The 17144-nt window shown below is 37.6% G+C and overlaps 1 long non-coding RNA gene across 2 annotated transcripts; it reads right to left on the reverse strand.

Moving 5' to 3' along the window:
* Window positions 1-1531: 1531 nt before the first annotated feature.
* On the reverse strand, window positions 1532-6836 carry LOC122967577. 2 transcript variants are annotated; one of them, XR_006398639.1, is made up of 2 exons: window positions 6653-6836; window positions 1532-2412 (listed from the first exon to the last, which is right to left on the reverse strand). It is a non-coding gene; the product is annotated as an uncharacterized LOC122967577 (long non-coding RNA). The 2 variants fall into 2 exon arrangements; XR_006398638.1 differs by lacking the exon at window positions 6653-6836 and adding an exon at window positions 5322-5966.
* Window positions 6837-17144: the final 10308 nt, after the last annotated feature.

Here is a 17144-nt window from a genome sequence, read left to right on the forward strand (position 1 = left end):
AGCTGTTTTAGCCGATTAAGCTTATCTACTGTATATCGAAAGACACACAATAAACATCAGTTGCAAATATATGCATTCTGCATGTATACAGTTACAGTATTGCCTTCTACAGATGCTCTATCATCATTTTGAAGGCCTAAAAATAAAAATAATGAACATTTTGAAAACATTTTTACCTATTCCTTACCTATAAAATCTTTCCATATTCTCAAGTAATCTCTAATAATTTCACATAAACACAAAACATCCATCTGAAGCTGTAGGTTTTGAATCTTGATCACTGTAGCACATGTTGAGGGTTAAGCTTATTAATTTTCTATCTTCACATGCATTCATTGTAATCCCGTCCCTCATTGTTTTCAGGGGCCCAGCTATGTTTGAATTTGATTACCTCGCGCCCGGCAGTGGATTACGGCCTGTATAGGGGCCTAATTGTCTCTGGCACACAGAGCCGAAGCCGGGCCCACATTACCTTTTATGTAAACAGCGGGACAGTGTTTAGTCCGACTGTTCTAATGGCCAGTCATTCCTGTGAGGCCATTCCAGTAACAGTGAGGTAATCCTCCTGAGTCTTATAAACACGGATGATCCTGATTGATTCTCCCGCCCGATTGATCCCAGCTTTTAGCAGCTTTTTAGTCTAAGCAAACAGCAGACAGCAGGTTCTGCCGCGGCCCCGAACCGTCTGAGCCCAGTGACGGTGATCAATCTGAGGGTCGAGGGCACGGTTTGGGAGCCTCCGACCGGCTATGGCCTAAATCATCAACATAATTACAATACTCCTCTGGTGTCCAGTGATGATTATAAATAGTCATTGTAGAAGAAGTCTTTTCTGTATAATACTCTGGCACTTTTCAAATGTTTAAGAGAACCACATTAGTACAATTATTTTCAGAGATGCTGATGTATTTTCAATAAGAGTCTATCCTTAGTCTAAATGTATCTTTGCCGGAGACTCTGTGTACAAATCTGTACTCAAATGTACAATTTTTTTTACCCTTTCGTGTCTCATTTAACACCGTTGGTTAGGCAAAAAACGCCATTGGTTAGGTTTAGGTACAAAAACCACTTGGTTAGGGTTAGGGAAAGATCATGATTTGGGTTAAAACACTAAAATGCGGAAAAATGTCAAAGAAAATGCCAAACATTACGGTAAAAATGTCTGGTTGGTGGTCTTGAACAGTGCTCTCTGCCAGCTGATTATTTAGCCATTCACCCAACTGCCTCCTCCTAATAAGCCAAAAATCACCTTATAAAATGAAAGAAAGTTGCATTATATGACGTCACTTCTCTGGGAAGGACTGGCATATCACCTGTACGCAAAATTGGACTTTGGTGTAGGCACTGCACTATTTGTATGCAGACTGAAGAGACCAGGCTGTTCCTAAGATACTTCTGGTACAGCTGGTATTTGATGTATAAAAATCGTATTTCAGAGGCTTCTTTAGTCTAACAAAAACATTCTGGTGGAAATAATTGAGCTGAAAGCATTTTTGACATAAAAACAGGTCGAGTTCAAGTAAAAAGATTGTCAGAAGAAATTAACAGCTTTACTACAAACTTAGGTTTACGTCCAACTATATAGCATTTCTAAGCATTTATTATTATTATGCCTTATATCTGCTTAAAAATGCATTATAGTGCGTTATAAACCATTTATTAAATGAAACTTGTTTTCAAAAAGCTGAACACTGTTCCTTCTTGCTGCAGTCCCCAGGCAACGTCTTGAAAATACCTGCACACACAAGCTCGTTTTGGACGGTGTGCAGGTTTTCCAGTTTCATACCTACACTGATGTTGACAAATGAATCGGTTCCAGCATTTGCTTGTCCTGCATGTATGTCAGAATTAATGAGCTGTGTCTCAGATTGTTGTATATTATTTTGCTCTCTGAGCCCAATCGTGGGACTCAAATTTCTCCAGCGCGCTCAGTTTGTGTGTACATATTCTTCGACCACTTAATATTTTAAGCTGGCTCGTCAGGCTTTTCTGTGGTGGCTTGGCCGAGACCGCTGCTGAAGAGGTCAGCCAAGTTCCCTTCATGTTCATTAACCCCATTCATATATGATTTACAGTGTTTATACTAATGCCTTGTACAAGAATGAAGACATGACCTGCAGTGTGAAGAGGCCGTTTTCATCCACACAAACAAATTACTGCTAACTGATTGTGGAGCATTAGGTCAAAAGTGTCACTGAATCCACAAACATGTTGTGGGTCGTCCCACCATCAGCGTTTCCCACCATCAGCGGCCCCTCTGGAGCCCCGCTGATATGTTGTCTTGCAGGGTTCAACATTTGCCCGGACCTGTTGTTCCCACTCTGCTGATGACCTCTTTAAGTTACAGCAGAGCCAAAATTTCCCCCGAACCTTCCTTCTTTTGAAGCTCAAAGCCTGCTCTGAAAGACCGCTCTGAGAAAAGAGAAGAAGAGTTTGAGAGAAGGGAAAGTAGCAGGAGGAAATGAGAAATATCTGCATTTTAACTGCAAAGCCTGAGCTCAGCAGCTGAATGTTTTAACTAAACTTCAGACTATAAGATGATCAACAAAGTGCTCAGTAATTAGCAGGACAGGGGCGCTTCTGGTTGTTTGTTGTTGGGGGGGTTTTTTTCAGCTTGCTGTCTCTTGACAGAGCCACAAAGCGACACCTGTTCACTTGTCCACCTGTCAGTGTGTGTGTGTGTGTGTGTGTGTGTGTTGACAAGCTCCACTGTGACTGGAGGGCTATGAAAGAAAACCTGGACCTCTAGGACTAATTATTTAATTTGCCAAGTATTCATGAGTTAATTTGGAGAGGACACATGGCTTTACTGAAAATATAAAGATCACAGACAAATTAATGATGAAAAAAAACCACATTAAGCTAGTAAAGTCTTGCAAACAAATAGGAATGAGGCCAGAGTGTGAAATGAATAAGCATACTTGTTTTAAGCTTGATGGTGATACATTTTTTGTATATAGCAAAAGGTTCTGAGTGAACTTTTTAAGAGATGTTTTAACCCTCCTGTTGTCCTCGGGTCAATTTTGACCCGGGAGGAAAACAGGTGTCATTATGTACTGTCATCAAAAAAATTGAAATAGTTTTAAAACAGTATCCTGACTAAACTTTTACACATACCAGTCTGCCATAATCCATCTGATCTCAACTATAGTTAAATAATTTCTTAGTCAGGATATTGTTTTGGGTCAAAATTGACCCGAGGACAACAGGAGGGTTAAGAGGTACATTACGGTAGGTGAATTTGCCAAACTTTTACAGGAGCATGTTATCCATGATCTCCTTTGAAAATGGAAAAATCACCAAATGTAAAAAAAATCACAACTTCCTACTGATTACATCTAGATCTGTGAGACTAGTTTGTAGAATTGGTGAGGTATCAGTTTTGCTTGACTAGAACAATTTGAGTATTTGACATTTGCACAAAGACTGAAGATTGAGAAATAAGAATGTAACTCAGTCATGGTTCACAGTAGGAAAAAGTAAGGAATTCTCCTGTTCCTCAGCTCTTTTCCAAGAAAATTTATTTTGACTTTCTAACTCTTCTTAAATAATTGAAAAAATACAGTACATGTCTGCACACCTGAAGGAGCGATAAGTATGTCACAGGGCAGCAAAACTTGAGCAAAAGTAAAAAATCCTTTTTCCTCGCTTTCAGCTGGTACATTTATTTACGACTTTTTGGTCTACACCACCTACATCAGGTATATGGACGAGCTTCACACGTCAATATTTGTTATAAATCAGAATTTCATCATACCTAAATAGAACAATATAACAAAAAACTCTTCATACCCAAAATGAGCACTACAACAACCCCAGACTATCCCAAAGTCAAGGAATCAGAAAAAAAACCCATTAGGTCAATGAGGACAAAGGACCATAATGATCTTACAACACCATTTTATCATTAAATTCTGCTGGAATAATCTAAGGAGAGCAGTTTGAAGCTGTAGCTCATTTACTCACAGCAAGTGAGTCCTATGCTGTGTCTCAAATCGCATACTTCTGTCTTCTTACATTTAACATTTTGAGCGCATTAGTGCGCTCACACTGAGAAGTATGGAAAAATGCAGTGCACTGTGAGTACCCGGATGGTGCGCTCAAAACGGTCAAAAAGTTGAGTGTGAAACTTCACTTCTCGCCCTCAATGGTCGCCATCTTGGCTACGTAGCAGAAGGGGAGGGACCACTTTTCAAACTGGAAATGGCGGCCGAGTACAAATGTAAGTTATACATGTGTTCTTTTCAGCACTAAGCACCACTATACTGTTGTCGGATATATACCATCAGTATGTTTTTTGGGTTAATTTAGCAGCCTGTAATGATTTGGTAGCGCGAATGATAACACGAGTGCTAACGCTAGCTAATGCTTATTTGCGATCGTCATTTCCGGTAAGTACACAACGGCCGTGTTTGATTTGAGACGACACTACCCTGTAGAAATTCGCGCACTACGCCAGTAAGTACATAGTGTACACAGTGTACTACATGAAAGTGTACTAACAGAAGTATGTGATTTGAGACACAGCTCTAGTTACAGTTTTTCTCGATTGCTTACACACTACAACTGGGCCTATTAACCAAACATCCCAGACCATAACACCATCTACCAAAAAGACAGACCCATTTCCCAAAACTATAAACAGTATTCCCCTGTTTTCACCCATGTGCTCATTTAGAAAGCTCTGGCATTCAATATCATTAACTAAAGTCAGCACAGCACATGGAAATTATTTTACATTCTTTATCATTTGTGTATTTTTACAGTATGTTTACTTTTTATTCAATTACAGTTTATTTTACTACAGTACATTGAGAAATTTAAAATTTTTGAAAATGTGTTTTTATATTGTTTTTATCATGTAAAGAGGTTGTTCTAGAGGAAAACCATAAGCACCATTATTCATTGCAGTAATTGCTGGTTTTTACTGTAGTGTTTTGAATTGATCTCACCAGTGTGTAACGGCTATTTTATAGTGTTTGTGTATTTGATGGGTTTTGTGTGATGTCTGACAGCAAAGTTTGGTTTAGATGTAAGATTACATAGTTTTGAGCTGAGAGTTTGGTTTTAACTTGGAAGTTTGTGATGATGAGTGTGCAGTTAAACATTTGTGTTTAGAGTTTTTAGGAAATGGAGCATAATTTCAAGAAATGTGTCTTGACAATCGAGAAAAAATTGTGACGTAAGAATTGACTTTATGCAATCTGAAGTCTTTACAGTAGATCTAAAGAAAGACCAGTATCTATCACAGTGGAATCAGCCCTGGGACTTCAGTGCAGACACATAATAGAGAGTAGAGTTATTAATCCAGCAGTGTTCACCCTGGACTTGGTTCTGGTTCCTGCGGAGTCATGGTCCAAATCCTGAGGCTCAGATGGAGACTTGTGATGGCTGGACTTCAGGTGATGAAAAGATCCCTGTGGAGACTTTATTGGAGGTCTTCAGCTCCTTGTGAAAACAGCTGAGAGCAGCTGATCGCAATCCTAAACTTGGAGCTCATCCAGCAGAGAGGAATGGAGCGGAAGCTCGTTTGTATGTTAGTGTGCTTCTGCTGGAATTTGACTTTGTGACATTTGTGCAGCAGAATGTTTAAAATACTTGACATACCATTGTTTGCAGGTTAAAATAGCAATATGAAAAACACTTAACAAAAACTCCTTGTCTTAACCGTCCGATCAACTGGAATATAAATAAAGTAATGACCCGTCACTTCATAATGTCCCATTACATCCTCTGGAAATGTGCAAGTTAAAGTAAACAAGAAGCTTTCTCTAGTACGCTAGTAGGCTAATTTATGTGTTTAATATGTGAACAGCCAACTCAGTCTCGTAATAGTAGTAGTGATGAACACAGCAACAGCCAGACATATAGAAAAATCCCCACATTGCCTTCACAGTCAGCCTGGTCGCCAGAATAAAACGTTGGCATTGTACGTTTCTGCAAACCACAGAAACGTTGAATATCTACATTTCAACACGTGAAATATGTAGCCTATTAACATTTCAACAAAATGTATCATCTCAACATTTCTAAAGTGACGTAGTTCACATGTGATCTTCATGAGTTGATCTTTCCTATATAGGAGGAGGAGGGGCAGGTGAATGGTTTGTAAGTTTCTTGGCAGCAAGTTGGAAATCAGCAGAGAACACGGTTCGAGACCACCTCGAAACCGAAACCAATGTCCCACTTTCCTGTTTTTAGCGAGACGTCAGGACATTTGCAGCCGTTTTTCTGGCGAGAAAACTGTCTTCTTTTAGTGATACATTGGCCGTTTTTATTTTTATTTTAACCCAAACCATGATCTTTCCCTAACCCTAACCAAGTGGTCTTTGTGCCTAAACCTAACCAGACCTTAACCACAGCGTTGTCACACCATAAAGCACCATAAAGCATCATTATTCAACGGGTAGAAATGTTAATATGCTACGTTTGTAAAAATGTTGATATGATACGTAATTCACGTGTTGAAACATATATATTCAATGTTTCTGTGGTTTACAAAAACGTTCAATGCCAACGTTTTGTTCTGACGATTGGGTTGTCACAATACAAGTATAAAATGTGTGAGTTTAAACGTATTAACATCTTGCCTTTCTACTTTTTCTTTTCAGATCATTTACTTTAAAGAGACAAGAGATACAGGTCTTCTTACCTTGCGAGGCAGCTGGATTCACAAGATCACGTGAGAATCCATCTTGTCAGGCTTCAAATTTTGCGCTTGTGTCCGAACCATCGGTGGTCCAGACCAGTCAGCGTCCTATGAGGATTTTCACGTGATCTCATGAATCCAGCTGCCTCGCAAGGTAATAGACAGATGGTTCATCCAATCACCTGCCAAGTAGTTTTTGAAAGTGTCTGCCCTTTTCCAAACAGTTTGCAATGATGACTTCTGTGTAACAAACCATCTGGTGTGTCAGGTCCTTCTCCCATACCTTCAGATTTAGTCATTTTCTTCTTTTATCTGCAATTGAAGAATTTAAAGGCCCTGCAAAGCCGCAACTCTTCTCAAGCTGCAGTCAGACCGTGATCCACCTGGTGAAATTTACTCACCGTTGTCATTAACCTCGTCACTGTCCTTACACTCACTACAGTCAAACAGCACCTCCTCTTCTCTGCTGGTGGTATTTCTTTGCTGTGCAGTTCAAAAACAAGAATATAACCTAATAATATTTCCTGAATGAGAGGTCAGTCCTTCCCCTCTCTCGAACCGGCTGGACTTTGAAGAACATTGGGATGTCACGAGTCAATGTTCAGATCAGATTGAAAGGGCGGGTCAATTCGTGACCGGAGGCGAATGTGTCTCAACCAGATAGACATCGAACAAGACGCGGTCTGACTACACACTATCAACCTTGTTAGTGCCTAACATTGTACCTCATAATTCTGTGTAATTCCAACTGAGGTCTAATCAGCCAAAATAACTGAAAACACCTGTGAGAGTGTGCAGCGTCTCTGAGTGATTCTCCTCCTGAAATGTGACTAAAAAACTGGAGTTTTGAGTGTTTCATACTTTCAAATCTCATTGGAGACTCTAAGATACATGGTCAGCAATGTGATGATGTTTTAATTTCTAAAATATTTAGATGAACCTGTTGGAGACATAAGTATAAAAAAGGATGTATTTAGAGTTTATGTACATATAGAACATTTCCAGCACTTCCCAATATTTCCTGATGTTTCCCGGTCGCTCCTTGCGTCTAAAGATTTACTTTTAGAGGAATTACGTTTCCAGACTGCCACAGAGCCAAAGTGAAACAGGAGTTTTGAACGGATGCGAGGAAAGACATCTACAAAAACTTCTGTGTAGATTTGATCATTTTTCACTCCTCTAACAGATCTACAGGTCACAGGTTTACAAAGACTCCTCTTTGTTCTGTTCCTGTAGTGGTACATCCATTTTTCCCCTCCGAAAATCCCTTCTGAAGATATTTACACATCAGAGTTAGATCTTTTCTCTTTAAGTGGTCCCTGGGTGGCCGGGGGACGGAGGACAGAAGATAAATCTGGTCTGTTTTTACTCACAGGAAGCAGCCAGACTGAGCGACACTGATCTTCACTAATCCATTATCCACCTCTGCATCTGGCCCACCCCTGGGCCTCCATACATCTTCATTTGGACCTTTCACTGGGTCTGATCTTGAACTCCCAGCATGTTTGTAACACACATACACACACAAAAGAAAGACTTGACTGTCTAAGATTAAAGCACATGTCCTTACAGTTTCTTTAATCTTGATTTATTTCTGATTTTGACAAGAAGCAAACATACTTTTTCATTGTTGAGTACGTACTTAAAAATATAACTTTTCAGCGCATTCCTGCTTCACCTAGTTTTACTTAGAGCTGTCCAGTACAATCAGTTATTTTCTGTCAGAAACTGGAGCAGTTAGAAAGAGAAGAATTTAGAGGAATTCGAACAATTTAAAGTTAAATGACAATAAAGTGTTTGTCTGCTTATTTCCTGTCCTGCCTTCATTTTGCTACTTGGTTTCCTCTGCTGCCTTATTTGAACGGCAAGCTAACGTTACTGTAAGGCAGTTGTGATTTACAAAGTCAGCAAATAGACAGACATAAATTTTAAGGATTGCTTCCTGCTGGAGTACAAGGCACACCCTGCTGATTACTGATTGGATTTTCATGTTCGAACACTAGTTTGAATTTCAGGGAAACGGTCTGGACTTCACCTCCGGGTTTAGCTGCTGTTCCACTAGCTTCTGTAACTCAATGCGATCTCTGCTGGAGTGTTTCTTTCATCTGTATTTCGGAAAGAGTGAAACATGTTCCTGTGGTTTACATATTTTAAGATAAAATCTACTTAAGCACTTGTGATTTTAACAAAGTTAAATTACAGACAGATTTATTTCCATCCAAAAAACTACAGCTCCCCTGAAATATGTTCAGCATTTTTCCAGCACTGTACAAACTAAAAGTCATGAGGACCATTTCTTCCTCGTCCCTCCTCAGTACTGCCTGATATATGACAGCAAACTTAACCACACAGGTATCGTTAGCTAACAATAGTCACTCACATAAAACCTGCCCGCTGGTTCTTCTCACAAACCTACCTCGTTTTTTTTTTTTGCCAGTGGCTGGTTTTTCTTCTCATTCTTACCTAGCAGGCTCAAAATTAGAGCTGTGGTCCGTCATGTGTACATGAATGTATGTTTTCAACTCTCTGTCAAAACTAGTATTGAGATCCTTATTAATTATTGAACTTGGCCCAATTTGGCTGCTCTTCATTTCAAGGTGGCTATAAAAACTATATATATATATACAGTATGCAACTTCACATAAAATTTGAGGGAACTTTTTCTCTATTTCAGTATTTCAATCTAATGCTACTGAAATATTGTACCTTTTAATTCACTACATGTGTTAATAAATATTGTACTTTTATGGGCTTAGTGAGATCACTACCACCGCTACCATTTTTCTGATGATGATTCTGCACTTTTACTACAAAAAAAATTGAATGCAAGACTTTTATAATGCTGAATTTTTATAAAGTTGTACTTGAAAAGGATCTGAGTACTTCACCCACCGCCTGCCTTTGCCTCTCTTAGCAGGAGTGTAATTAAACAAGGTTTTAAATGACATGCACACTTCAGCTGTAGAAATAACCACTTCCGTCTAGTTTTACTCTGCATTTCCTCTGCGGTCTCTGAAGAGATGGGGGGTGTTTTTGTACGTATGTGTATACTGTATGTGTGGGTCGGCTTGTTGTGAGCTTAAAGCGGACGGCTGTCGGTTGTAAATAAGTTAAATGTCCTCTGCCGTTTTAGCTGTCGGTCTGGAAACACGGGCTCACAGTGGGCCAAATCACAACTTGAGCCCTGCCAGGCGAAGAGTCGTCCAGCGCTCCGGTCATTACTGTGAATGATAAAGTTGGGTTGACTTTCATAACATGAAGAGGGGGAGAGAAGTCGAGGGGAGGGGGGGGGGGGGGCAACATGCCTGCCTCGCCTCCAAGAAAACTGTATGCCATAGCTGTTATGGAGATGTACTTCAAAAGTAGAGAGGAGGGGGCTCAGCAGTGGAATGTGTAACAAAGTAATTTGACCACATTCAAAGTCATCAGCTCCTGCTGCGTGAAGCTCAGTCACTACATCATGGATGTCAAACTGTGACTGAGATATCCAACATGTGCAAAAAAAAAAAAAAAAAAAAAGTGCAAAAAAAAAAAAATTTACAAAACAAATTAAAACACAAAATTAGAAAAATATATATGAGCATGAAAGTTCATTCTGCACCTTGGGAACTATAATGCTATAAACTGTATAAATTTAAAGATAAAATACACTGTATTTTAGTATTTTATGGATTTAATGGACTCTGTGTTACTGAATTGTTATATAACATATATAACAATTCATATATATCACAAGTTACAGACTTATCTCTATGAAATGTATATGACTTTGTAATAAAGCTCTTAAAATGCAACTCAACTTTGAAAAATAATCAAAATATTTGAAGCTAAAGTGAAATCACGACTTATGATTGTTTAAATTTTTACATACGAATTAGGCTCAATTTTTATTATTAAATAAAACATTATTTTTTACTATGTTACCTGCTGTTTATACATGTACATACAGACCTGTATTCATTTCGCAAATAAGGTTTTAATTATTTGCTGATCATTACAAAACAATTCTTACTGTATTGTGCTTGTGTTTAACAAAATTTTGTATGGGTGCATCTGTGAAGTAGTTTTTGTTAATTTTTTTTTACAAAGTTTAATAAAATTTAACAAAAAGTGCTTCATGTGCTATAAATTAATTCAGAAATTCTTTCTTTTATATCTATAAAACTGAATAATATGGGTTGTAACTTAATTTATAATTGAATACTTTATCAATAACTCAACTTATAAAGACTTACATTTCTGTTACCCACTGGCTTTACTTAAATTAAAAAAAAATAAATGAAAGAAAGAAATTAATTCTGTATAAGTTTGACAAACACTTGATTGCCAGTTTATTAGTTACACCAAACTAAAACTAACGCAGTCTTAAGTTTAAGAACATGCTGATCCTGGCTGCACATATCGAGGGTTGTTTAAAGACATTTATGTGGCATTTTCTTTTAAACTTGTGCGGATGTTGAGTTTACTGCTCGTGTGTTGGATCGGTTTGATTTGGGAGGTTTGCGGGTCATTATCTCTGCAGGCGTCTGGGACCTGCGTACACCTGCAGAGAGGTTTAAGTGTATTTTCGGAGGACAGTAATTCCAGCCATATACAACAGCCCTGCAATAAATCTTATATTGCATTACATTATAACCCCATGAAGGTAGAATATATATATATATATATATATATACACATAGAAGAGAGACATTGAAACACTCAGGAGAATTTGGCAGCAGAAGTGACACTAAATCTTATAAACAGTAAAGAAAAAAAGGCAGACAGAAGGGCATTACTATAAGTTCATATCACCATGAATGTACTGCATTGGTTTACAAAAAAGCTATAATACATTTGTCCTTTAATTTTCAGTGAACCCGCGCTGCATCTGTTCGACATCTACGCTCTTCTCCACAAGGCAGAAAAGTATACGAGGCTGAGAGACAGGTGTAACCTAAATATCTAACCAGCAGAGTCTTCGCCTTCACCACAATGTGAAGAATCCAAGACTGAGACGTGTGCCGAAGACAGGTAGGACTCCCAGAGGGAGAGGCACTCCGTGACAGGCATGTGGACGCACAGGGATCATCTCAGAGGGGACATGATGTGTAAATTTGTCCCTGTCAGCGGACCTGTAGATTGAGTGCATTGTGGGTCAGAAATAGTGCAAGTGCACAGGGGACGATGCTGTTTGTGTATATTTAGACCTTCAAAAAATAATGATGTGACAGCGATATCCTAATCAGACAGCAGCAGAAGGAGCTGGCCCTGTGTAAACCCTTGATTATGACTTTAAAACAGATTGCGAGTTGTGCGAGCAGGGCTGCAGGCCAAGACTCTGTCGCTGTGTGAAATCGATACTTTTGATCTAAACTTTTCTTTCACAGCCTTGTTAACTCACTGTCTCAACCCTCTGTCTGCACAGGGCACCTCTGTTTGGAGCTCACAGCACTGAACAGATGCTTTAGTCACAACTTAAGGTCGGTGGCTCGTACTGTGTTGAAACACCATTTTTGAAAAGTTCCACTTGTACTTGGCAGCGTAAATGTTGAAAACATGTTAAAACATCAACAGAACGTCTACTGAGAGTAAAGCTGGATTTATACTTGAATTTGGAGTATACAGAATTGGGGAAGCAGTGTCTCTCTCAAACTCTCTTTTTCCCATTTTTCATCACTTCTTGTGTGTGAAATTAAACATATATAGCAGAGATAACTCGCTTAATTTTTAGGACATGGAGAAACTACTTACAGTAATTGTAGGCAGCGATGAAATGCCTCCAAGAACATCCTGAAGTATTAAATCAAACATGTTGCTTTCTCTTTAACTTTAAAGTCCACCTCTGCTCAAAAATGTGTTTTGTTTTATTGTTACTTCAGTTTGATGTTTGAGCTTCGCTGTGAAGAATCTGCTGAAAGTGGAAAGTTTCTCTGTGTTCAACTTAAATCTGATGTTGAAGACGTGTACCCATGAGCATGATTTGTGACCTCGCAACTAGTTTGTGGTCCAGTATTTAATTAACACGAGTGTGATGTGGAAACTTGACGCCACCAGCGCACCAACACTGAGAATAGACTTCAAGTCGGTCCTAAAACAACAGTCAGGAGCCCAAATTAACACTTAATCTTTCTTCCTGTTCATACTGACATCATTAAGAGATCCTGTCCTAATGTGCTTCCGATATAAATACAGCATGGTTCTGCTCTATATGAAAAATGTCATGAGATAACTTGACACAACATCCTTCAGTGCAAAAATGTATTTAAAAGTTTATCTGAAGTTAATATGAAACCTCAGCTGTCCAAATGAGTCAAATAAAGCGGATATCTTTAAGTCTCTTTAGTGCCAAATTCCCAGTTTTTGTTGCCATCCTTCCACTGCAGCTCAACAGGGAAACAGTGTCAAAGGAAACGCAAAGAGTGTTTAACAGAATGTTATTCTAAAAAGAAAATAATCTGGTTTAACCTGGCTTTAGGCACCTGATTATTATTTTAGGACAGCAACCTATCCTTTAAAACATGTCTGTGGGGGATCTTTAAGTTTCACATTAGCAGCAGCTTTGCAAAGTTGCAATTTGACTGACGTCCTCCTGCACATACGGTATCTTCTATCATTTCCTGTCCTAGTATCTCGGGTTGGTGTAGGGATTCTTGAGCCTACCCCAAAAAAACGTCACTGGTTTAAATCCGGCGACCACAATACATCCTGTCAAAGTATACTTTAGTAAGACACTGAATCCCTCTGAAATCCCTCTACCTGCTTGCTCACTTCCCTGCTAGCCAGGCCCGGATGACAAGCGTCAGCTAAATGCCTGAAATGTAAAAATGTAGTGTGACTGGGGTGGAGGGCCAAATGGAAGTGCCAGCTTAGCGGAGATATAAACTGTCCCACGCCGCTCCGTGCTGAGTGATGCAGTGACAAATGTGTTGGCGGTGGGGGTGGTGGGAGGGGTTGGGGCACAAGAGGGACGATGACACAAGCAGCAAAGCATGAGGGCACTAAATATCACTGGTTTGTGTGTGTGTGTGTGTGTGTGTGTGTGTGTGTGTGTGGGGAGAGAAGGGCGATAGTTAGCGATGCCTCCCTCTCCCGTCGATCACATGCCTTCGTGGTGAGATTGACCTGTTTGGATTGCTGACATGGGAGGCGTGTGTTGATGTGAGATGAGATGTAATGTGTGGACATGTGCACCGGTGCTGTAATTTATCATCATGTGAGCGTCACGCCGTCACACCGCAACTGTTGATGTTCAGCTCTCCTCTCAACCTCGACCTCTTTATGTGGTTTTTTTATCTCCTGCTAGCAAGTCTCGCCACATTCACACTGCAGCTCGGTGTGCTCCTGATTAAAATTAAAGGGTCAGTTCATCAGCTGTCAAGCCAGTCTGAGGGGAAAATAAAATTTACCTCAAATCCAAGTGTGTACTTATTTAAACTGTTGATTATTTGATCAGGTTTCAGAAAGCTTAAGAGTCTGTAGGCTTAGCTCACTGTTAGTTGACTTGAAGTTTTTTATGTACACAGGCTTGTACCTTTGACTTGTTATCAAAATAACTGGACACTTGCTCATCTTTTTGGTACTGATGATTCAACTGAGAGAGTTTCATGTACATCCAGAACTTATAGAAGCTCCATCTGTCAGTCACCTCACGTTGGACTAGTTATTTCTGGAGACCTGCACAACTGAAATAACTCCCACGTTGCTACTCTATACAATGAAGGTGAATCTGTAAAACACATTTAAAATAACATGAACAGCAATGCATCGTTTGGTCTTTAACAACACAGTTAGTGGAAAATACTGCATTAGGATAAAGACGTTGTTTGTGCATGAAAAATTGGTTGAACTGACCCTTTAAATTCACTCATTCACTTTGGCAGAGCAAATAAAATAATCTGAGGAGAAACTGTTGTTGAATTTTTGAGTTTTTGGATGTGCAGCTTTAACTATCCTTTTGAAATATACTGAAGGAACTACGGCTGTGACCTTTGACCTTAATATTGGTTGCTGTTAATGTTGTATCTTATGTTTAAGGGAGTCGATCCGTATTGTTAAAATATGAATAATAAATATCCGCTGCATGTGAGACATCATCATTCAGTCCTCACAGGTCAAGGTAATATTGCTTATACGATAGTACTATAATGATGCATATATTGTCTGTGGTGTTTATAGTGACGTCATCACACAACGTATTATTTTAAATCGTCCTAGCTCTTCTTTAATTATATATATATTTATATATATCAGTAATGTTCACACAGGAGCTTGGGGTTATTTATTTATTTATGTATCAGTATTTATCATAATTAAGTGTATTTCTTCTTTAAAAAGAGTGTCACATGTTGATTCTGACATTTATCTGTTGTATTATATCCTGTATTTCACTCATATCCTTGTCAGATTTATTATAAGGAAACCATATTGTTTTTTTCTCTCATTGCACAACATTGTTTTGAAATATAAAACTTGAGCATATTGGTCTCAGTAAAAAAAGAGTCACCTGATAATGAACTCAGTGTCTTCGCTCAATAACGTCTTGAGTCATGTAGTTTACATTTCGACCACTTGATGGCGCTGTTGAACCATTTTCCACATTTGCTTTTTGGTTTCTGTCCTGAAATGTTCTCCAGTTCTTTTTTTTTTCTTTTTTTTTTTTTTAAAAGAAACCTTTAATCATGTCATTATATCATTAGCAGTAAATGGTGATTATTGATCCGCAGACTTGTATCAGTCTGTGTTGTTTATAGAAAATATTTGAACATGTTTGCATTTCATTTGAGAGCTTTAACAAATGAAGCTCACAGAGGTCTGCTAGATTATTGATCTTTATATTTCTTACGGGCTGTGCAGATCTATAGGTTTATATTTACTCTCTACAGGTTGGAGGAGTTTGTGAACCGGAAAGATAAATATGACAAATCAATTGATTTCTTAGAAGGTGATGTATTATATTTAGTGTACCGCTTTCTTTAATTTTATGACTTTTTATGTTGCATGTGCTTTTTTTTTTTTTTTTTTTTTTTACAAAGACAAAATACTCAAATATACTCAGAAATGAATCTCAAATGCAGACGTACGTATGTATTTTATTCCGTAAGGAATTAAGCTTCATACAGTCTCCCTGATTATCCGACACATTTATTTCTGTATTTTATTCTTTGCCACAGAAACTGGAGATCTGAGCGACATCAGAAATAATTCTCTCGTCTTTTTTTAAAGCTTTTTTCATGAGAAACAGATGTCCGTATCGTGTATTTTAAACAAGAAACTGTGGAATTGAATGGGAATGTTTTTTTTTTCCTTAATAAATTAAAATGAAACGACCTCTCAGGGGAAAACTTCAATAATGATATTTATGCATTTTTTATGCAATGGCCATTTATGCGGTCGACGTTTAATAAAGACGTCCCTCAGTAATAATACTACTTAATAATATTACCACTACTACTACTACTACTACTACTACTAATACTAATAATAATTACAATAATAATTATAATAATAATAATAATTATGACCAGTGATATTCAGTGTTCCTGGACATATTTTCTATCGTAAAAAGATGAATCATAATAACCATAAATTCACTTTACAAGCTACTACATGATTTATTTGTATTAAACTATATATATGTGTGTCTGCAATATATAATAATTGTATTTTATTAAGACTGAAGACTGACACTGAAAAAAGCTAATATAAAATCTGAAAAAATGTAAAAAAAAAAAAAAATATATATATATATGTATATATATATATATATATATATATATATAGTGTATATTTGTATATATTATTTTATTTTAATGAAATGTAATGCATATTTTGTTTCATAAATGTAAAATGTAGACAGATACATTTACATTTATGTATAGATATAATGAATCAAGGAATTATATTTTTGAGTTGTAGTAAAAAAAACAAAAAAACAAGAAGGACACAGTTGAAAATAAAGCTATTTTATTGTCAATGCATTCAACATGATTAGATAAACTATCAAGTAGTAAATTTCCGCAAAAGGAAGAAACACTGAAACTATTCCCCACTGACACAAAATATTACACTTTGTATTTCAAATAAAACAAATTATTTACATTGTAATGTATAGACTGCATCTTAAATCAATATTATTTAATATTACATGCACTCTGAAATATAGTCTGACATAATTTCCCCAATTTGTGTCCATATTCATTATAGACAGGAAAAAAAAAACTTGCTGCGTTGTAAACCATGATGTGTGACTACATTGGTATTTCTTCTCTATATTTGTATTTATATGATATAAAATACAACTTACTGTACATTTACACATATTTAAATCATCCCTTATTCTCAAACTTTTAAGTGCTTCTTAAATAGATTCATTTTTGAAGTCAAAACGCATTTGCATACACCCAAAACATGACATTTTGTACAGGGCAGAAAAAGTAAACAGACCAAAAAAAGGAATTCAAAGATTATAGTCCAAAGTGAAAACAAGTGCAAGGGGTGTTTTTGTATTTTTAAG

The sequence above is a fragment of the Thunnus albacares genome, chromosome 2 (assembly GCF_914725855.1).
Source record: "Thunnus albacares chromosome 2, fThuAlb1.1, whole genome shotgun sequence".
NCBI classification, from domain to species: Eukaryota; Metazoa; Chordata; class Actinopteri; order Scombriformes; family Scombridae; genus Thunnus; species Thunnus albacares.